We start from the raw sequence: 22,893 nt of genomic DNA, 5'->3' as shown, positions 1-22,893 counted from the left end.
ACTTTTGTAAGAGTGGCCAGAGAGCAGTGGCAACCTTGGTACCTGACCACACACCTGGAGTTTCTACAAAAGGAAACAAAGGAGCCACATGGAGCCATTTCTCTTTTTCTCCTGGCTGAAATACTGTATAAATGGGAGGAAGAAGCGAAAGAGAGGAAATTGTAGGAAGACCTAAAACAGAATAATGGGGAAATCCATGTTTCACTCTTTGTTATTATTCTTGGGGACAAGTTCGGCCACTTTCTACCAATAAACCAAGAGACTCTAATCATCTCAGTCCTCCTGAATGACTAGACCTGACCAAGGGGTTTCTTTTCCTTTTCTCCTCCTTTTGAAGAAGATACTTTGTGTTTCTTTACATGGAAGGTTTCTGTGGCAGGGATTAGTTTAGAACCTCCAACTTTATCACCAAGTTGTTTTCAACTCTTTTTCTTAAATTAGAGCTGTTGGCTAATTGTGGTTTTTATTTATTTTTTTTTCTGCCCCCGTTTAGGTGGCAATTAAAAGTCATTTGCTACAGGTGATAATTAAGCCAAGAACAAGACTCTCCAGTTTCCACAACCCTCAGTAACACACAGATGCACTTCTGAAGGGGAGGTGGGAGTGGGGGAGGGGTTGAGGAGAAAAATCTTCAGTGTAGAAAAGAGAAAATGACAAGAAGACTAGAGTTGCCATCTGCTGGAGGAGGGTAAGAATGACATTTGACACTCTACAAGAGAAAAAGCAACTCAGTTCAGGTGATAAGTCTCCCCAAGCTGGGTATTGCCAGTTAAGAGACAAGAATTAATCGAGATGTGTTGTTATTTCAGAATGGGAGCATGAAGATATAAAGACAGCATAATGGGGGAAGCCATGCAATAGCATCCCCTCTGCCTTCATTTGTACCCCATTATAGTCGTTAAAGGGATGGTGGCTATTTCATTCTGTCTTTTCAAATGCCATCATCCCTCAGTGTCTATTTCTGTATTTCACCATCAGGCTTTTGAAAATGCGCTTTCTTCTGTAAGTATGCCTAGTCGGAGCATGAAGGTTTTTCTTTCTGCTTACGTAACAACCAAATTAAAAAAAAAAATGCAGGAAGTCCAATTAGGCTCAATAGAAAGAGCAATGAGCTGACAGTAGTAAGCATTCTCAGTGGATAATCTCAATTTGCCCACCAGTTCTAAGTGATACCATAAGCCGATTGCTGTACCCCTCTGGGTGTTGATATTTTAAAGCTGTAAAATTATATGTGCTACGGAGGATGGGCTGCAGAGTCTAAATCATCTCGAAGGTCCTTTTTAGCTCTCCAATTCTGTGAATCTATAAGTATTTCCAACTTATGTAGCACTTAGAACATGAATATTCAAGCTAAATTCTCATCATTGCTTGCACAGAATTTCAGCAAAACTGTGTCTAATGGCCTGATTAATCAGCCACTACCATCTTCTTTGCCATCGAGGGGGGAAAAGTTTCTAACCCCTCTTCATGTTGTAGAGAAAACTCGCTGTTATTTAAACCTTATTCCTCTGATGTGGGTTGTCACAGTTGTGACATACACTAACCCCCTGATCAGAAAAGAGAAGAAATGGATTTAAGCATCACACCACAACTGTTAGTGACCTCTAAGATAAGATGGAGAAACTGAAGCTAAAGAGTTCACCTATGCTGCAGTAACCGGTATATGGCCAAGTGCATGAGATAATTCAATTGGCAAATTCTGCTTTAACTGAAATGAACCCATCTGTCTTTCCGAGGGTCTAAATCTTGCATATTCACAGCATCTCAGCCAGACACCCATTCGCTCATGTAGTTGTTTGGTAATATGTAGAATGAACATATTTCATTGTTGCAGCCCCAGCTCTCCTGGAACTTGTTATATAGACCAGGCTGCCCTCATATTTAGAGATGCACCTACCTCTGCTGAAGAAGCTGAGATTAAAGGTGTATACTTTAATCTGACTCGGTGCTTGCTTTCATTCAGGTAGAATGGAACACTTAAAACCTGAGTTCTTCTGAAGTTTTAGTTATGGTTGGAGGAGAGAGAAACTGATATGTACAGGAAAACCATAGGCAGTAGCATCATGTGCCAGGGCAGTCTAGTAAAGCCTGGGTATTATCACAACCTAAAGACGGAGAGTTCAGAGCAAGTGATTCTGACCTGAAACCTAGTGAAGGGAATCGTATAGTGGTTACTTTTCTCATTGCAAGTCTCTGACAAAAGCAACCCGAGGAAGAAAGGGGTTATTTAGACACAGAGAGAGAATACTGTACGTCTTGCTGGGGAGAGACTGGAGCTTGTGGCAACTGGTCAGACTGAGTCCACAATAAGGAGACCTAGACGAACAAGAGTACTCAGCTTAGTTTCTATTTTTCCTTTAGTTCAAGTCTCCTCAACATGAGAAGCTTTTGTTTACATTTAAAGGTAGCCTCAATCCACCTCAATCAACCCCACTGCGAAACTGCCAGCTACATCTGAACATTTGTCTCCTAGGTGATGCTAACTTTTGTCCAGCTGGCAACCAATACTATCCATTATAGACGGCTATGCAAAAATCAAGAGAAGGCTATTGATAACACAGATTGGTACCAAAGGGGAAAGTCAAAAGAACGGTGCTAGAAGAAAAGGATACAGGAGGGCTAACAATGGCAAAGACCTGAGAGGGGCCCAGACCGAACAGAGTTCCAAGCATTCCGCTAAACGGTCTTCTTTTCATAAAAATTACTCCTCCCACCTCCACAGGGTAACGTGTTGGCTCTTTCTTTTAACATCTCCCTACTTTTAGATGACACAAAACTATGTGCATACATGGGTTTCAATCTAGAGCTGTTGTTTGGCTGGCTGAATAGGGTAATGGGAATATTTACATTGGCTTATACATTAAGTAAGGGCTTAAACAGGTAGTCATAGTTCCTAAGACCCTCGCCCTTGACATCAAATCCATGGAAAGGCCTAGGAAGTGCATTCCCCAAGGAGGCAAGAGAAAGCTCACATCCTGCTCTGGCACTGAGACCATTTACAATGCCCCACCCCCACCCAAATCCCCAGCCACTGACCCCCATCCACTCATGAAGACTGGCAATAGAATCCTTGAGAGGGAGGGAGGGAGCCTCTGCCACTCTTTGTAGGCATACAGCTCCTGGCTCTAATTGAAACTGGAGCAGATAACTGTAATGTTTGCACTGTCTGTGCTACACAGACCACTTTGTCTAATATAACAATTCTCATAATAAGGAGAGATTCATTCAGATAGGTTATGGGACATTCTTTTTTATTGATGCAATTCCCCCACCTCCAGTTTTCATGCTTTTCTCCTGACTTGAGGCTGATGTGTCTCTATAGTTTCAAGGGAAGACCATACAATTAGGAGGTTGCTAAATGCTGTGAAAAGTGGATGGTCACTCATGTTCACTGAGAGTTATCTGGCTTACTTCACACCCCTGCTCTTACTTCACATTCATGCCCCCAGGAAATTAGTAGTCAGTTGGGCATCACACCCTCCTTCTACTGGGCCCAGAAAAGTCTAGGGATCCTCTGAAGTATGACAAGAAGAGGCGGACACGTGACAGGACCTACACAACCCTGTTGACCTCCATGATGGCGCTTGGATACTTGAATTCGCTGAGACGGAAAGGAGAGAGCAGGAGGACAAAGGAGGTGTGGAAGTGTGAGGGAAAAGCAGAAGTGGGTAGGTAGCTCAGGAAGTAGGGGAAAGAAATGAGGAGCCGAATTTGAGATCCTGTGAGCAAGAGCTTGCGCACGTGTGAGCACACACACACAAATAATCTTTGCAACAACTCTCTTGTCTGAGACTTCTGTGTTCGGATGAGCACTCCAGTCCATTCGTCAGATATGCCCAGAAGTCGCTTGACTTCTAACAGTGTGAAATAAAGCTCTTTCAGGGTGATGTTCTGTGCAGTCAGATTAGGGAGCTGTTGAGCTATGTGAGAAGAAGATCTAAACTGCGGTTCAGGGACACACACAAAGGTGGTTGTCTGTGAGCACCTACCCATCCTGATCCTTCTCCCCAGGGGTTGGTACCTGCCATGAGGTCCACTCTGCATACTGCTCTTGTAGCGGACACAAGCTCTGTCACACACACATCTCTCGAAGGATCTGATTCCACATGTGTCCATATACAGAATTAAAAATAAAATAAACCTTAAAAGAAGAATCAGAGTTTTGCTAAAACATCACATACTCCATTTACAGTGCTCAACGTACTGGCACCTCATAGCTATTTGGAAAGACAAGAACACACTGGAAGGAGAAAGTCCCCCTTACCGGTGCCTATGGCCAGGCAAAAGGCTGGCCAGACCGCTTTCTCTTGCACATTTGCAGACCACTCTCTTGAGTGCTGCAACTTAACTAAGACTGTTTTTTGGAATTTGGCCCCCGGTTGGCAGTAAACTTCCTCTCACATGCCCGAGAATAGCAAAAGTGGCAGGCTTTTTGGAAAATGGACAAGGCAACCCTGGCACCCATCTTCACAAAACTCCTTTCTGATTGTCATGGTAACGCAGGCAGGCAGGCAGGCAGGCAGGGCAGCCGCTGGGGCTGCTTGTCTGAGCCCAGGCCAGGCTGCCACGTGGGCTCAGTGGTGCGCAGTCTCGAATTGTGGGAGCCTGTGGACAACAGTCAGCTACTGTGGGGTGTGCAGTTGCCCATGCCAGGGAGTTAGGGCTTATGTGGATTATATACGGGCTCGAACTGTGGGTTGCTATGACGATGGTAATTGGGTCCTCCTCTTTCAGAGAAGTCCAGTGTCACTCATATTCTGGAATCCACCCTTAGACCGGTGTGTGCGTGGCTCCGTTCTAAGGCCTCAGAGAATGAATGCGTAGGAACGCTACTGTATCACCTAATAACTGGGCCTTTTATTAACAGTGACCTGCACTGAGTTCTTTAGTAGCCTCAACTAGTAAGAACCTTGTCAAAGGAGGGAAAGAAGAGAATCAAGCATGCTTATCAGATGGCAATTCATTTGTTCTCTAGAAAGAAAATAGAATTAAGAGGTTCAGTGAAACTCAGCTTATAGTATAAAAGTCTTAGCTTCGTGTTTTTAAAATGCATCCACATTTTTTTAACCTTTCAAGAGTGGACTTCGTTGTGACATTGTCATACATGTACGTAAAACATCCCAGTCATAACCACGCCTCTTTATCTCTCCTGTTCTTCCTTTTATGAGATAAGTACTCTCGTAAATCAGGCTGATCTCACACCCCCTATCTCAGTAAGGGCAGGCATTAACTTTTAAAGAAGAATGTTATTATTTGATGTATATGGGCATTTTGTCTTGCTGTATCTTTGTGCACCATATGTATGGTGCCTGAGGTGGGCAGAAGAGAACAGGACAGAACGAAACAGCTTTGGACTTGGAAGAACAGTCATGTGTGTGCTTAGTCAAACCAGAGTCCTCTGGAAGAGCAACAGCTAGTGCTCATAACCACTGAGCCATCCAGCCAGCCCTGATATCCTCCTGCCTCCACCTCAAAAGTACTGGGAATACAGAGGCGTACCACTATACCTGGCTTATACGGTGCTGCAGAACAAACACAGGGTCTCCTATACCCTAAGGAAGCATTCTACTCTACCAGCTGAGAACCAACATACCCCTTACACCCACACTTAAAGTTGTGTTTCTTTTGTGCTGTCGCTCCCTGGAAAAGGGGAATAGCCATGATTCTCCAAAGACCATCCACTTGAAATCATAAAATGAAATATATAACATCTTCCGAAATGCTATAGCTTTTCTTAGAATATAGATCAGCTCTCATGCCAGAGGTAACCTTGCAAAACATGTTAGGAGAAATAAGGTATTGATTAAATACAGTCACAGTAAAGACTAAGCTTACACTGGTATTTACCACCAGCACAGACACTACTTCATCACCCATATGTGTCTATGAGCGCTTGCATATACACAGTAGCCAAATTACAATTAACTTGGCTTAGAATAGAAAATTTTCTGATAGATTGTAAATACCAGTTCATCATATGCTTACAAAATTATTGAGGCCACACCATTCCTTAGTTCATTTGCAGGCATTGTAAGATGTTCCTGTACATCACAGGATCTGTTAGAATATGCTCTTATAAAACAAATACTTGTGGCTGGAGCGATGTCTCGACAGGTAATGGAATACACTGCTCTTGGAAAGGAGCTGAATTCAGTTCTCAGTACCCATACCAGGGACACACAGTTCCTGTGACTTCAACCTTAGGGGCTTCCAACACCTCTGCACACACACACACACACACACACACACACACACACACACACACACACATATTTAAAATGATAAAACTATTAAAAATGAAATAACATACTCAAGACATAGTAATGCATCTTATAAGCTGCTTTCATTTCTTGTTATATGCAATTTTTCTACCATCTTTACTTTGCCTTGGGAAAAGGTTTGTTCCTATGTCTCAGACTTAGCACAGACTTCCTGACCACCAGACATGCCTGGAGAGCATGTTCAAACTTTTTCTTATGAAATTTCCAAACTCTTCCCACTAGATATCCAAATCTTCTTGATCTTCTTTTAGGAGGCGTTTATATTTACTTATTTAGAAGAAAATGATAATATGATGTGTGCTATGAACTTTTCTGGACCTTACCAGGCTGGTCTTAGATTCAACCTGCCCCTGGCTCCTGAGTTCTGAAATTAAAGGCATGTGCCCTCACCAGCTAGCCTTCTGTCATTTGTATATGTAGGCATGCCAGAGAACTTGACATGCTTTACCGGTTGTTTCAATTAGATATCTATGCCATCTAGCCCATTAAGAAAGCAACTTCTATAAACATAGGATCATGTGAGTGAGTAGTGACCTTGGCACATTCTGGTGAGGTTAATTGATTAGTGGGGTTTCTAGGGCTATTCTTGCCTCTGGAATCCTCATAGAAAAAATGTCTCTCTAATGAGATGAATGGGAGAAACACAGTTTGGACATAGATTCAAAGAGATCTAAGTCCAGAGTTACTGAACACAACTGAATAGGAACAGTATATCAGTATATCAGTTTAAAAGAATTATTATTAATACTCCTATATTAGATAATGCTGTGTTTTAAATGTTTCTTTTATTTTCCTTTTTGAAAGAGACAACTATAGCTGGCCACAGTGGCTTTTGGCTTTAATCCCAGCATTCGAGAGTCAGAGACAGATGAATCTCTATGAGTTCAAGGCCAGCCTGGTCTACCTAGAAGTTTCAGTCCTGCCAAAGCTACAGAGTGAGACCTTGTCTCAAAGATAGAACAAAACAGAAGGGAGGGCACTATTTAGGGCAACATATTCATTCTGTGATTTCCTTAAAAACTTTCACAACCTCTGTTGAAGACTGGCAAGATACAAATGTCTTTTTCCATCACACATTCTAACAATGAGTAAGAAACAAGCCAAGATCTACTTTCCCGTGCCACAGTCTTCTATGGGCGACTCACTTGATCAAATGCTCCACAAGGCAGTCAGCTGCTTCTCCTATACCAGATAAGAGCTGTTTAATCTAAGAATTAAGTTCAAGGGCTCCCTGGAAAAAAACTGAGAAGTAGAGGAACCCCAAGACTGTCTTCTAACCAACATGTCTAGTGTGCAAAAATGGTGCCATTATCTGGTCAAAGAAAGAAGGGTTTGAACAAGAAATTTGTTTCCATGTTATGTTCTGTCCTACATGTACTTCATGCTTATGGTAACTAGTGGGATTTCAATGCATGCTATCAAACCTCTAAAAGAATTAAGTACTGACAAAAAATATTCATATAATGTTATGCCAAAATGCCTTTAAAAATCTGTATCTGTATCCCTCTGTTTTAAAAAATTAAAGTGGTAAGAGGAAAAAAAGAAGGGTTTGGTGACCTATGAATATTTCTACTATTTTCTATATAGTCTTACAAAAATAATCATAAGGTACCACACAGCCACAGAGAGCATCAGCTGCATAGTTCCGTCATCTCATTTGTAATTTTTTTTAAAGTTGTAAATCAAGGCAAGGATATCAATAAATAATAATTTAAAAAACTTTAAGTCCTGATGGTTAACAGATAAATTACTGGATTGCTTAAAAATATTAAATGGATTAAAAAAAGCAATGTCCAGCATTAACGCATTTGGCAAATGTCAGAATCAAAGTAAGTTTTTTTTTTCTTTGTGACATTTTGATTATCACTTTGTAATATGTAGTTAGTTCCTCTTTTATCAGTTCTCAAAATAGTTGTACGGAAAACAATGCCTCATTTCTTACCTGGAGGCCACAGGAAAAGACACACTTGCCAAAGTATGCAAGTGCAAGTCGGGAGTTGTTATTGTCTTCCAGTGAACATCAAATGGTTCTGAGGGGCTTTAGAAGATGCCCCATTTTAACCTCTTGAGCCTGAGTCAGGTGTGTAGTAAATGCAGCCCACTGTTTGTTTTGAATCAGGAGTTCTTAGGGTAGCTAGCATGCTATGCTGGGCAGCATAAAATCCAAGTGAAAAGTAGAGGTAAGAAGTTAGAGACCCAGATACAAGACTCACTCCAACTATCACCCAAGTCACATGGTGTCTCTCTTCTCTTTTCATCCACTTTGGCTTTTGAAAGAGCAAAGCCATCAAAGCAGACATCACTTTGCTCTCTGCATGGGTTGAATAATATCCTGAGCCATATACATGTAACATTCTGAGGTCTCTGTAACGTTCACGGGTCAAGAGAGATGCAGTCCCCCTCCATGTTATGTAAAGAGGCAAGCCTGCTTATGTGACCAGATTGGCAATGTGTCACTCTCATAGTTTCTAATTCTTCCATAGTTGGTTTGAAACAGGGCTAACAACATTAACAATGGCACTTCAGAAACGGGTTGTTTTCACCAGTCCTTGTCAGGCAGTTGTATTGAAAACAAGTAGTTGATTCCCAGTAAATAATGTGCAAATGGGTAAAAGACTCTTTGAATACCAATTATATTGAAATTAAGTATACTAGATGGATTTAAGTTCTTATAAGCAGTTTTCTAGTTCTAAATTGAGTACTTATCTTTACAGGGTAGTGACCCTCTGCACACAATTAGCCCTTGCAAAGGAATTCAAGCCAGGTTGGACGTTTATTTCTGGTCTGAAGCTTGATAAAGAAACATTGGGTTTCCCACTGACAGCAGTTCCGGTTGTGGAAATGAACCTCCAACATCCTATTTTGTTTTAACTTTCTGTTAAGTATTGTTTAGTTAGTGGGATGGACAGATACTGCAGTTTTTGAGAGTATTTGTGCTTCTTCTAGAGGACCTGAGTTTGGTTCCTAGCAACCTTTCCAAGTGGTTCACAATTGTCTGTCTCTCAAGCTCCAGAGGATTCTCACACCTCTGGCCTTTGCAGAAATCTATGTTCATAAGCACATACATTCAGACACACACTCCTACACAAATTGAAGATGAATAAAATAAATATTTTATAATGATTTTTCAATCAAAAGTACACCCAAACCCTCTTGTGGACTCATTCAGAACTTGCTCATGTTGCCTATCTAATGTCAGCAAGAACATTCCAAGAAATAGAGGGCCTGGTAGAGCGAAAGTCAACATTGCTCAGCAGTATACCTGCTTAAGCCAAGGACTTGTTTTATGGTCCGACTTCACGTGAAAGGTTCATTCAGGCTGTTTAAAAATTTTGTTTCAAAACCTCAAGTTTCTCACCTAAAACCTGGTGCAGAGTTATGTCATAGAAAATCGTCACCATCTAAATAGTCTAAAAAGATGCTATGGAAGCAAGCCACCAATATTTGTGCACTGAGGATGGCCTACATTTGCCATCTATACATTTTCAAATTCATGAATGTTGGAGGTAAAAGGGATATGAGGCATCGAATCTAGCTTCTGTGTTTTATGCTGAAAGGAATTGCTAATAGGGTGTTAAGTCAGAACTTATTCATATGCACTGAGACTCTATGTTCACTATACCCAAAGTACAGTCTGAGGGAGTGTACTCTTGAGACATTTCGTTACAAAATATGAAGGGTGTGGGTGGGGTAGGGAAACATCTGGAGAACAGTTTCAGAGTGAATTTAAGGGACTACTTAATTTGTAATAAATGATAGACCAACAGAATGAGAGATAAGTTCTGCCTTCTGGTATTGTGATTATTGGCAAAGCTTCCGAGGGAAAGAAAGTCCTGTCCCAAATACTTCATGTCCTTGTAGGTTGAGTACCCAGTGCATGGCTGTTGACCCAAAACATGTCATAATTTCAGTGTGAAATGAATCCCTTAGGTTCTTTTGTTTGAACATTTGGTCCCTTGCAGGTAGCTGTATTTCAGAAGGTTGGGGAACCTTTAAGAGGTGGAGCCTTGCTGGACAAAGTGGCTCACTGGAGGCATTCCTGAATTTTGACTGCACAGTTCTACTTCCTGTTTGCTCTCTGCTTCCACATTACACACAATATGTAACCAGCCACTTTCTGATCCTATGGCCATGTCATAGATGTCAGCTAAGGAAATTAGCGTAGATGTTCAGTGCCATGGTTTTCTTATAGTAGGAATATGGTATGTTCTCTGGCCTATACACAGAATTAAGTCATTAAAAGTACTTTGATTTACTCCTTGAAACAGGGTAATCACTCTATAAAATATTTCTAAGGTGGTCATTAAGTTACTCATATGTGTGAAGGTTTATAAAGAAAGTACATTGGCTCATTAAAGAAGAATTCCTATCTTATTTACACCAACATTCTCATCATTTCAAATACTGGAACATAGCCTACTGGGGCCTCAGAGCTGTGGACTCTGCTGTTCCCCAAGGCAGCATCCCTAACATGTTGAGACCTTCCATAATGGCCTATTATTCAACATTCATGTTTAAACTCAAGTGACACCCTCAGAGATACTGTCCTAGTTTCATTTCTGTTACTGTGATGAAACATACTGACATCAAACAACTTAAGCGAGAGAAAGAGCTTTATTTCAGGTTACAAAAAAATGAGGTTACAGTTCATCATTACTGGGGAAAGTGGGGGCAGGAACTTCAAACAACTAGTTATGTCAGCTATGAGCAGATAGAGATGGATGTGGACATGCTGCCTTGCTGGCTTGTGCTGAGCTCCACTTCTCTACTCATACATTTAAATGCTTCTGCCTATGGAATGGTGAGCTGCCTCTTTGCACCTCAATTATTTAAGATAATTCCCCATAGACACACCCATAGGTTAGTTCAACAGAGACAACAACCCTTCATTGAGACCATTTGTCTGGTGATTTTAGTTAGTCTGAAGTTGACAATTACACTCAACTGTTCATAAATCAAATCTCATCTCATAATTTATCTCTTCTACATTGTTCTATTTAAATTTGTCCTGTATCTGTAAGCACTGTGGTTGATGACTATACAGCTGCACAGATTAAGTGCCTAATAGATACGAATCTCCATGGCTGGTTTATTGGTGAGTAGCAACAGCATACCCAAAAGGAAAAGAGTTCCAATAACATTAGTGGAGAAACACATCCTGTGTCTCAAGATGAGGAAATCTCAAGAAAACTTCACACAGAAGGACAATATTTACTTTACTGAAACTCAATCTCTCTCTTTCTTCCACCATTCCTTCTCACCTCCAGAATAAAGGCAAACCAAGGATCAATGTCTTCGAATGTTATATCCAGTTTCTTTCACTTAAGTTAAGTCAAAACTTTGAGGGGGAAAAAAAAAACTACGCATATTTTAGATGTAAATTTTGTGTACAAAGCCAAGTAAAATGAACTTTTAAAAAAATATATTTTATGTATATCAGGACACTGTAGCTGTCTTCAGACACACCAGAAGAGGGCATCGGATCCTGTTACAGATGCTTGTGAGCCACCATGTGGTTGTTGGGATTTGAACTCAGGACATGTGAGGAACCTATGGTCTTACATGCTGAGCCATCTCTCCAGCCCCAATGAACTTTTTTCTCTTTAATCAACAACTTACTACTTCTTTTTCTTGCTTCTAATGTATAAAAAGAAGAAACTTCCAAGTTACAGGATATTTGTACTTCTTATAATACGTTTAGCTGATTGTAGAATTCTGTTGGTCTCAATACTTGAACTAAATCAGGAAGATTACTCAGGGGTATACACGTGTTCTACAGGTGTTTAAACTGTCAATTAAAGATTAGAGAGGCAATCTTTAAACGATCAGAAAAACCAAGGTTTTGTTAAGTAATAGTCTGGACAGAAAAGAGGTCATTTCAAGTATGTCCTTCCTGATCTGACTGTGTGGAATTAATGCTCTCACATTTTAAATGGTATTTTCGAGTCAGTGCAATATACTTTTAAAAATATTTATGCTCTGTTTTAATTTCAGATTTCTATTTTTATAGGCAAAGTACAACTTTTTAGAAAAATGTTATCCCCTTTCTTCCCAGCTATTCATGCTGTGAAGCAGCCTGTTTCGCCGTTTAAACCTGTGTTTGTTCTGTTTCAATTGTGTAGAAGGAAACAGTTTGGGCACCTTAAAAAAAAAATCAAAGATCTATCACTCACCAGGACAGCATAGCAACTGCACGGCAGGAAATTGTGAGGGATAGCCAAAGAGATACAGCATTTCTACTGTCTTAGCAGGTTTATGGATTACCTGGGGATCATGTAAAAATGGAGATGTTCCTGGGTCCTTCTGTCTTTAATGGAGCCCAGGACTCAGCATTTTAGAGTCCCATTTTGAACAACCTTAGTTCTTGGTGCCTCCCGATGATACTGTACAAGACTTAGAAGTCACATGATGGCATTTAGTATTTACAAGGGAAGTGACATCAAACCAGTGCAGCTATTTTTTAGTCTGCAGAAATAACTGTAAATCCTCCAAGTCCCACCAACACAGGGAGCTTATTTCTCTATACCTTGAGTCAGGCTGATGAGATGGCTGGCTTTGTTCAAGAGATAGCAGCACCTGCCTGGTGATGCATCTGGAAAAAAAGCACAAACGCAGAGAGACTTCTCTTGCTGTCCTCGGAAGCTTACAGTCCCCGGGAGTGTACCTGAGCTTACTTGCTGAGGTACTGTGGAAGAGAACAGAGTTACCCCATCTATGACAATAAAAGGTAACCCAACTACCAGCTCTGAGTGAAATCACTGTAGGTCTTCCTGCCTCTGGCAAACACTTGTGTATACAACAGAGCTGACCTCAGTGAACCAACTCCATTAAAAAATAACCACAACTGTTCAAAGAGATTAGAGCTAAACAAAATCATATATTTTTTTTGAAAGACCGCACATTGGGATGGTTTGGTTTGTTGTTGTTTAAAGAAGCAGCAAATCCTTGGGTTTATGATTCCTTTTCCTTTTTTCCTTCAATCTCTATCTTCTGTTTTACTCTTAAATAATGAAATTTGATGTAAGTGATCATTTTAATGGCATTTGATCTTTTTTCTTAAAGTGCAATAATTAAGTTGCTTTTTCTCCTATTTTGTAACCTTGAGAACATGGACAACCTTGTTTTAAATAGTAGGAGAGTTTCTCCTTCATAGAAAGAGGAATCTCAAAATTTCTTTTCAGTAAGCTTTAGATGTTTCAAATTCTTCTTGCCAACAGGATAAATATAGCACTTCCTTTTGAAGGACATGTCTAATAGTTACCTTGTTTCATATTTGAGAAGGTGACATAAGGTATAGCCATAAAGGAACAATCTCCAAAGGGGAAGACACATCCGTGACAAACACTCTTGAGGAAGAATACGCAGCATTGTCTAGTCAATGGCCAACAGCATGGTGACATGCTTCTTTGTGGTAGTTTCTCCAATTAGACATATCTTACAGGGTGGGTGGCTCTTGACCATCTGGATTTGTTCCTAAACATGTCAAGCTGAAGTGTATTTTTTCTTTCATCTTTTGTCCCAGGGAATAATATTAATAAAAGCTCCCCAGTTGTGCATGCATACTAGAGGACCCTTGCTACTATGAGCAGTTTTACAATAACTTAACTTTTCCTCATTTAATTCTCGAATTCCCCTGTCCTTCAAGTTTGAGCATCATCAATTTAAAGAAATGCCCTACATTTGCAGGAGGGTTCATTGTTTTAAGAATAACTTTTGTCAAAACAAACATGTGCAGATATAAAACTTGCTTTTCTCATTGCTGTGATAAACCACCCTACAGACAATGCTGGAGAAATGACTTTGTGGTTAAGTAGTTACTGTTTCTTTTTTAGAGGACCTGGACTGTTCCTAGTAACATCATCAGGTGGCTCATAGCTACATGTAACTTCAACTGTAGGGGATCTCATGCCCCTTTATGACCTCTGAGGGAACTTACTGACAAATGGCATTTACACACACACACACACACACACACACACATGTAAAGTAAATCTTAAAAAAATACCCACCTAGAGCTGGATAGTTAGTATAATGGTTATGAGCACGTATTCTTATAAAGGATCTGGGTTCATTTCTCAGTACCCACGTGGAGGCTCCCTACCCTATTGGGCACCAGGCACAGATATATACACAGACAATACATTCATACACAAAATCTATCAAAAAGAAATCTAAAAACCATTTTACAAAAACATCTGATGAAAGCAGCCAAAGGGGAAAAGGCTTTATTTTGGGGTCACTGTTTAAGATCCCTGCCTTCCCATCTCTATATTACTAACTGAATTGTAAATCCTGACATATACCTGTCTCATTTAACCTTTCTCATTGGAGCTTTATTTATAGTCTTAGCATTATAATCCACAAGCACTTTGCAGGGAACCCCTCATCTGCATTTTCCTGTATGACATATATCCATATCTTCAACTGCTCAGTCGTAGCAATCATGACCCTTTATTGCCTTTCTTCAAAATGCTGAGGTTCATTGAAATCATCTCAACTTACATCTCAGAGGAATAATGTTACTTGGAAGACCCTCATTTCTAATGCAGAACAATCATTGCTTCTGGCCTGCCCTGTTCAATTTCAATGTTAATTCATTCACACCAGTGCAATGCCTTATTGAAACAGATGGTGTGGCCTCCAACTGTCCTCTTTGCTTCCAGGAGCCTTTTCTTGTCCTTCATGTTCATGAACATCATCAGAAATACATTTCTTGCACCTACATTTTGGAACTCAAATATCAGATGAAAAATCTGGTCAACCAAGCTCTAAATCTACCATCCAGTCTTGTAGCTTCTTGCTCTCTTTGCCTTATATGCCTATGGGACTCACACTTAGTGCATCCCAGCAGAGCACACAGTTTTCTCTACTTATTCTACTAACTGGAGTTAATCTTGTACCCTTGTTGACTCAGGTAATACACCCCTTACACCTTTCTCTCTGTATCTCTGCATTTCTTTCTGTCTTTCTGTGTCTGTCTGTCTGCATGTATGTATGTATGCTTTTGTGTGTCTGTGTGCATGTGTGTGTGTGTGTGTGTGTGTGTATGTGTGTGTGAGTATGTGTGTGTGAGTATGTGTATGTGTAAGTGTAGCTACACACATGTCAAACATTCCTATATAGGTGGAGAATTTAACAACTTCCAGATTCTGTCTCTTGCCCTCTTTCCACCTTGCCTGTGACAGGGTGTCTTAGCTGAGACAGAGTATGACAGGCTAACTAAACTACGAACTTCTGAAAGTTCTCCCAGATCTGCCTCCCATCTCCCTGTAGGGACACTCTGGGATCATGGATGCTTGTAATACTTTGGCTGACTTTTAAATGAATTTTTTGATCCGAACTCAGGTCATGAACAATGCATAGCTAGCAATGATTTTAACCTACAAATCCATCAGACACACTGTTTCTCTTAGAGTTTCTCTGACTTGCCTTGTTGAACTATCTAGTAAGATCTCTCCAAGTGCAGCCATAGTTTATATCCTGTTATATGGACCACACAATTTTGGTTGCACAGCTTTCTTTAGGCTCAAGGAGCAATGTAGGCAAAGGGCAGATTTAACTTACTGCATATCCTTGGCTGACCCTCCACTTAACCTAAAGCAGACTGATCAAAATAAATAACGACAGCAAAATTATTTTGATAAATAATTAAAAGGCATTCCCTGTAGAAGATTAAGAAATCATTCCCATGAATTGGAGTTGGTTTGAAGGAAGATATAAATTAATCTGAATGTGCTGGAATTCCACTTAGGGATTATGGAATTGACGGGGACAAGGAATTTCATACCAAGTTGATCTGGGAAAAGAATCCATGCAGATGGCATGAACCAGTGGGAATCTATCTGGAAAAGGTTGGACTTTCCTGGGCTAATATTTATGCCCATCTTTCAATGTAAGATGATTAGTATTTTGTATTTATGTCAGGTTGCATGGAATATTGATTAGATAAATAATCAAATCAGTTAATAAACCAAACTCAGCCAGAGTGCCTGTGAACCAGTAAGTATGTCAGACATCCCGAAGATTCAGGAACATTACCAATATTATGTGGTGATTCATATGCCATGTGTAGAGTCCCTCATATCTTGTCTTTTATGTGTTCAGGTAGAAGGTAGAAGATCTTAATTAATAGGTTTGCCTCTGAGAACAACGTGTTTATAGAAATAACTTGGCTGCCTTGTTTATAAGAGACAAAACTATCATAAGGAAATTCCGACCTCCGTTGAAACTTCCTTTGCTTGGGTTGAATGACAAACTTAAATGTCAGGATGGATAATCCCCAGCAGGCAAGAATACCCAGGCAAAGTGTTTGGTCATTGTCCAGCTTCATGGAAAAGGGACCAAGGTGTGTTTTAATTTTTAGTGTGCAGGGGTTTTTCAACAAGCAGAGGAAGAGTTATAGGGGATGAAACTTACACAACATTCTAGAAAAATAATTTGGAGCATACACTGAAGATGTTTCCAAAGGCCCTTATCCTTTGAACATCAATTCTCGTTCTAGAATAAAAGTGTGAAGTCATGTTTCCGAGGGTGTGCAAGGTCTGTTCCTATGACTGGATTTATCAAAATATCTCACAAGGCCTTACAAACAGTAATGACCTAAGCACTAAAAAAGAGGAGACAAATCCAAATAGAATGTAGCCCCCAAATGCCATAGTTCATGTCCCGGTTGTTGATGTTAATTGCTCTTATTGTCTTTATGTTTCTTTTATCCTGAATTTCCTATTTTTCTTTAAATATAAACATTGGGAATATATATGAGGCATAATAGCTTTGGACAGTGCTAAGAAACTGACAAACATTAGCAAACTTTAGTAATATCATAAACTTTTCAAGAAAGACAGCTCTTAAGTTCCTCAGTCCATCCTTCACTCACAGATCCCTGTTGTCCTGTTGCCTTCATGATGAGAGGGCAGAGAGACAGGATGGAGTGCTGCCTCTTAGATCAGTCTCTACAGAGTCAGTCTTATGTCAGATGTCAGAACACACTCAGGGCTTAAAGATGAAAGGTAAATGTAAGGTAAGACCAGCCGAAGGTCCTAGGAATGCTCAGTGTCTTCCCTAAACTGATTATAGAACCAAATCTTACCAGAAAGCCCTTTCTCTGCAGGAACCTGTAACAGACATAGACCCTGCACTTCATGTTCTTAAAACCCAGTAAGAGGGCCAAAATGCAATTGAGTCAGTTTGTCTTTTTAACTAAACTCTATCGCCAAGGTTGAATCAAAACTTAACATTTATGTTCCTTAAATTCCTTGGCTACAAAACAAAGGAAGCCTGGGATTCTATTTCTGGTTAGAACCTGACCATATAATGCTTCTCAAAAATTTTGTTTTGTTGGCTTTACTTTTGTTTGTTTTTTATTCCTCCTCCCCCTTCTTTCCTTCTCATACTTCATCATCTCTTCTCCCTCCTTCCTCCTTTTTAAATGACAGAGTTTTATGCATTACATCTCTCACAGGGCTTTGAATTGGATACATAGGCAAGGTTAACCTTGAAATCCAAATCTTTCCACTACATGTGGAAATCTTGTCTCAAAAACAAAAGGCAAAAAGCAATAACAAACACAAAAACCAAGTGACAAAACATAACAACAGAAATCCTAACTTAGTCATTTTCTAATCTTGATTTCAAGATGCTTAATCAATCCTTGCAGTTCTAAAATTGTCATGTTAGAAATGGTTCCCACACCCTTGTAGAATCAATAGAACCAAAACTTAGTAAAAGCAAACAATTAATAGAGTGGATAAGAATGAGGGTAGGATATTTTATTTCATATTGGGTAGGATAGAATGGAGTTCAGTTAAGTACTCTTAGCTATTTGGCCTTCATGTTGAAAGTAAGGATAAAGGTCATCTTTACTGGCTAGTTTTGTGTCAACTTGACACAAGCTGGAGTTATCACAGGAAAAAAAGTCTCAGTTGTGAAAATGTCTCCTTGAGATCCAGCTGTAAGGCATTTTCTCAACTAGTGATTAAAAGGGAAGAGCCCTGGCCATTGTGGGTGGTGCCATCCCTGGGCTGGTAGACCTGGGTTCTCTAAGAAAGCAAGCTGAGCAAGCCAGGGGAAGCAAGCTAGTAAGTGACATCCCCCCCCATAGCCTCTGCATCAGCTCCTGCTTCCTCATCTGCTTGGGTTCCAGTCTTTACTTCCTCTGGTGATGAACAGCAATGTGGAAGTGTAAACTAAATAAACCCTTTCCTCCCCAACTTGCTTCTGGGTCATGATGTTTGTACAGGAATAGAAACCCTGACAAAGACATCACCTCAGACAGACAAAGCATACAATTAAAGGTTCACCTAACATGCCAAGACCAAGTACAAAAGTCATCCCAGAAAGGACCCATATATAGGCCCAGGAGGAAAGGACATTCCTATTTACTTAGTTTACTACCATCATTCTGTCCATTGAGAACAATAGGGACTTTCTTATAATTCCTTGCATTGCTGCTTTCTTTCAAGAGGGACATGCAGCTTGATCAGAAGGGAACTTCTCTTTTCTAATTTGTTTCTATGATCTAGGCCTCCTGAGCAAAGTCTGAGGGTCCTCACCCCTGGGCTCCATAGGCATCTGTGGGGGCACTCCACATAAAGTGCCATCTGTGTGGTGCATGTCCAGAGGAACAAAGAGGTTAATTCTCTTCTTTTGAAACTGTGACTCCCATCCTCCCCTGGTTCCTCTAAGTGTTTCCTTTTAAAGAAAAGCCATGGTTCACTGCTACTGAAAATTAAAGACAACACCATAAAGATCAAGGTCCAGGCTAGTACCAGCAATGACAGAACATTAAAATCGTTACTTGAATCTCGATTTCCTTGAAAACTGACAAAGACTATTGAAGGAAAGACAACTATGACATGGGTTAATTTCATAAATGTGTGTGTGTGTGTGTGTGTGTGTGTGTGTGTGTGTAGAGATCAAGGGTTGATATTGAGATATCATCCTCCATTACTTCTGTACTCTATGTTATTCTTTGAAACTGTGTGTCTCATTGAACCTCACTGTTTAATCTAGACAAGGAATCCTGGATCCTTGTTTCTCTCTCTAAAGTCAGTGACAAGATTATAGCACAGATGACCACATCTGGCCTTTACTGCCAATCAGAACTCAGGACTTCAAGCTTGCCGCCAAGCACTTTACCCATCTCCAGCCCCATTTCAGAATCTTTCTAGTTGCGTCTCTTCACTCACAGATTCTTTTGGGTGAAACGGAGACCTTCCCTTTAGATGAAATGAGTGTTGTGGTGTAATGATGGTATGACTTCCTCAATCCCACATCACATGGAGTACCAAGAAAACGTGAGAGAGGTTTTTGTTTGTTTGGTTTTTGTTTTGGTGAAGTTTACTTTATAAGGTTGAAGAGAGGAGGGATAACTGGTTCATCCTTCTGCAGACTATTTCTAGATTCTCTAACCGCACCAGGTCCCCTCCCTTCTACCTCTCTTCAGTTACAGATTTGTTTTGGCCAACAGAACCTTACCCTGCATACCCTGGACTTCCTTCAGATTTGCTGAACTCATCCTTTCAATACTTATCATTTCTGACTCCAGACTAGGGGGATAGACTTCCAATCCTAACCCCAAGTTAGCTGACTGTTTTCTGGCTGTGTCCTTGATGAACATCCAGCTTCTAGATTTGACGGCATATTATCTCCATAGGATGGACTCAGTCCCCTACCTTCTATAAGCATGCTGACTATCAATAGGGTTCTCAAGACATACAGGGCACTGCTCTTGAGCTATTCACCAACGAAGAAGACATGGGGTAACATAAATCTGTGGTTACCCCCAAAGGAAACTTGATGAAGAACTTGGTGGCCCCTTTACTGCATGATAAATGAAGCTTTCCCTCAAGACAAGCAAAGAGAAAAAAAACAAGAAAATAACCAAAGGAAAGCATATTTCTCCACTATTTCAATGTCTTGGGTCCTTAGGAGCATGGAATGAAAATTTGTGAAAAAACAGCCATATCGACTTGCTGTGGTGACTCAAAACTTGTCGTTTCTCAACTCAACTTTGCTGAAACACTTGATTCATGTTGTTCTTATTTAACCTAATTTGCATTGATTTAATCAGTGCTGGTATGCTTTAAATACATAATAAATTGGAATTCTGCAACTCAGAAGACTTAGAATAGCTAAATTTCAATAAAGCTCATTTCAATCTGTTAATGTATACAGCTCTGCCAAGGGATTTAAGAAGATAGAAAAGATGCAACTTGCCACATTAGAGGTGAGAAGGGCTTAAAGATACCATGCAGACAAAGTGATTTGCAGGATAACAACATGGAATATATATATATATATATATATATATATATATATATATATATATATATATATATGGTTATAATTACAGCCTAGAAGCTTTTGAAGCCTTTGAGTGGCATACTTAGAAGATAACTCACATATAAATGCAGTATGTTTAATTTTATTCTCTTTCTTTTTGCCAACACTCAACTCTTTTCTGCCTCTCTGTACCAGCTCTACAAATCAAGTGACATCCAAAGTAGGACCTCTTCTTGCCCATTTGGCAGCCTCTCTCATTCTTCTGCCAAGCTGCATGCATTATAAGGATTTTCTTCCTAGCAGCCATGGGGATTGGGTGCCTTATGCTCAAAGTACTTGCTGAATGGCTGGCCACTGTTTACCCCTGCCTTACCCTGCCCAGTCTTGCTCCTCCAACCCTTTAGAGTTTATAGCTCAATCAGTCGGCATGCTGTCAGGGATAATTGTTTTGGCAAGGGGTAAAACCACTTGATGATGAAATTGTTTCTCTGTCTGTTAAAGTGTTCTGCAGTAATGCAGAAGTGCCAAGTGCCCAGTCCAGAGCTAGGTTGGAGGCAGGGTGAGGACAGCTGACCATCCACATTGGCAAAGACAGAACACAGCTCTGAGGAGGAGCAACAAAGATGTATCTGTGTTAGTAAGGTGTATGACCTTGAATAACCCCCAGATGTCTCTGGCCTCAGTTTCGTCATGTGCAAAATGGAGAAAGTTGATATTCTCATGTCTCCCGTAGCTCCTAAGACAGCATGTGATGTCTAGGACATTTCAGATTTGTGTTCTTTTCAATTAAATGATGCATCTCGGAGATGAATGACCAGGGCAGAGCTCAGAGGAATACAGAATGGGATGATTCACATGACTTTTCCTGAAAAGTGCCACCTGTCTTTGGTGACCTCAATTCTACCAACTTGTCCTTTTCAACTTTGTTGCTAAGGACTAGTCTAGTGGCTTGACCAGTCTACTCAACTCATGAGATCTTCCGGCTCACCATCCTTCATAGCAACAGAGTAGTGGTGAAAAGCACCCACTTACGTGGAGTTTATTAGAAACAGAAATGATACAGATACGAGGACATTAGTCTACTTCGATCCATGACTCCTCCTGACACTGGCTGACTTAGCCATCTTGGAAGATTTTGGTCTGTTTTTCTTTATTAAAACAGATGGCCAATAGTTCTGTGGCAATAGGGCAGATCTGTTATGGTTGTGACTGGAGGGGTAGTTATTCATTATATGGATTACTGTCTATAAAGGATTAAGGGTAGAAAAATCCAACAGGGGATTTCCCTGGGATTCAAAAGAGAAGTCTCATTATTCTGAACAGTAGCAAACTGAACGAGGGATGAGTGGATGAGAAAAAGGCTTCGTTTTCCTTTAAAATTCCTCTTCTCCACATGATTCTGGTACATTCTCCGGGGATTAGATGTAATTACCATGAACAGCACATGTCAGTGTTAGGCTCTCCCTTGTCATAAAACAGCATCTTTATACCTGAAGGCAGTGTGCTCCCTGTAGAGGGTGTAGCCTGGGTGAGTCCCAGTAGGATCTTCAGACATCTCTGTGTACACAGACTGAATTTGCTACACTGCCACCCTCTCAGAGCCTCGGGACTCCGATGGCTTTCCCCACACAGTGGGCTTGGAATGCATTCCCTCCGCAATCCCTGAAAACGGCCAGCTCCATGTAGAAGGGTAGTTAGTGCGAGCAAAATGAGAGAGGGGAAGAGAGGAGAGGGGAGGGGCGGGGGGGGGGGGGAAGAACTGAAACTGTCAGAACCAAACCCCAAGTCCCCTGCCTTCTTGTGTCTCCTCTCAAGTTGCTTTTGGAAAGCAAAGAAACAAATGTTGATTGCTCTACAGAGTCCTACGTATCTGTTACACGTAGGCAGTTTAACAGAGGGGGAGATATATCCCCAAAAAAAGGTTGGCGGTGCGGGGAGGGGGGCGAATATGTTAGTCCCTCATTTAGATATATCTTGTCATTGATGATATTTCTTACCCCACCCCCTCTTTTTTTTTCCACCCGCAAATATATACAAAAAAAAGCGAAGAGTGTTTTTCATTTAATCAAAGAACATATATTACTTTAACTGCTTGGTTTTTTTTTTTTTTTTTTCAAAAAAAAAAATGTTGGTTTTCTGCCCACCCCTTTTCAATCTGCTGCTGTTGGAGGTGCTCGGAGAAGACGCACAATTGCGAGCAGCTTACGACACTCAGTGAGCAGTCGGTGCCGGTGCAGCCGCGCACACACTCCTCCGAGGAGGGAAGGAACCAGGCGCTGCTCTGCGCTCCGCAAAGCAAAGCATGAGCCGGCCAGGTTTCCGCAGCTGC

General features: G+C 40.6%; 1 protein-coding gene across 3 annotated transcripts in view; it reads right to left on the bottom strand.

Moving 5' to 3' along the window:
* CTNNA2 (catenin alpha 2) overlaps positions 1 to 22,893 on the bottom strand; it is a gene marked incomplete at both ends in the record, with an annotated part of 909,395 nt that overhangs the window by 333,159 nt on the left and 553,343 nt on the right. The gene's annotated exons all lie outside the window — the stretch shown is intronic.

The sequence above is a fragment of the Micromys minutus genome (genome assembly GCF_963924665.1).
Source record: "Micromys minutus genome assembly, chromosome: 18".
Classification (NCBI taxonomy): Eukaryota; Metazoa; Chordata; class Mammalia; order Rodentia; family Muridae; genus Micromys; species Micromys minutus.
This window is presented reverse-complemented; position numbering and strand designations above follow the sequence as displayed.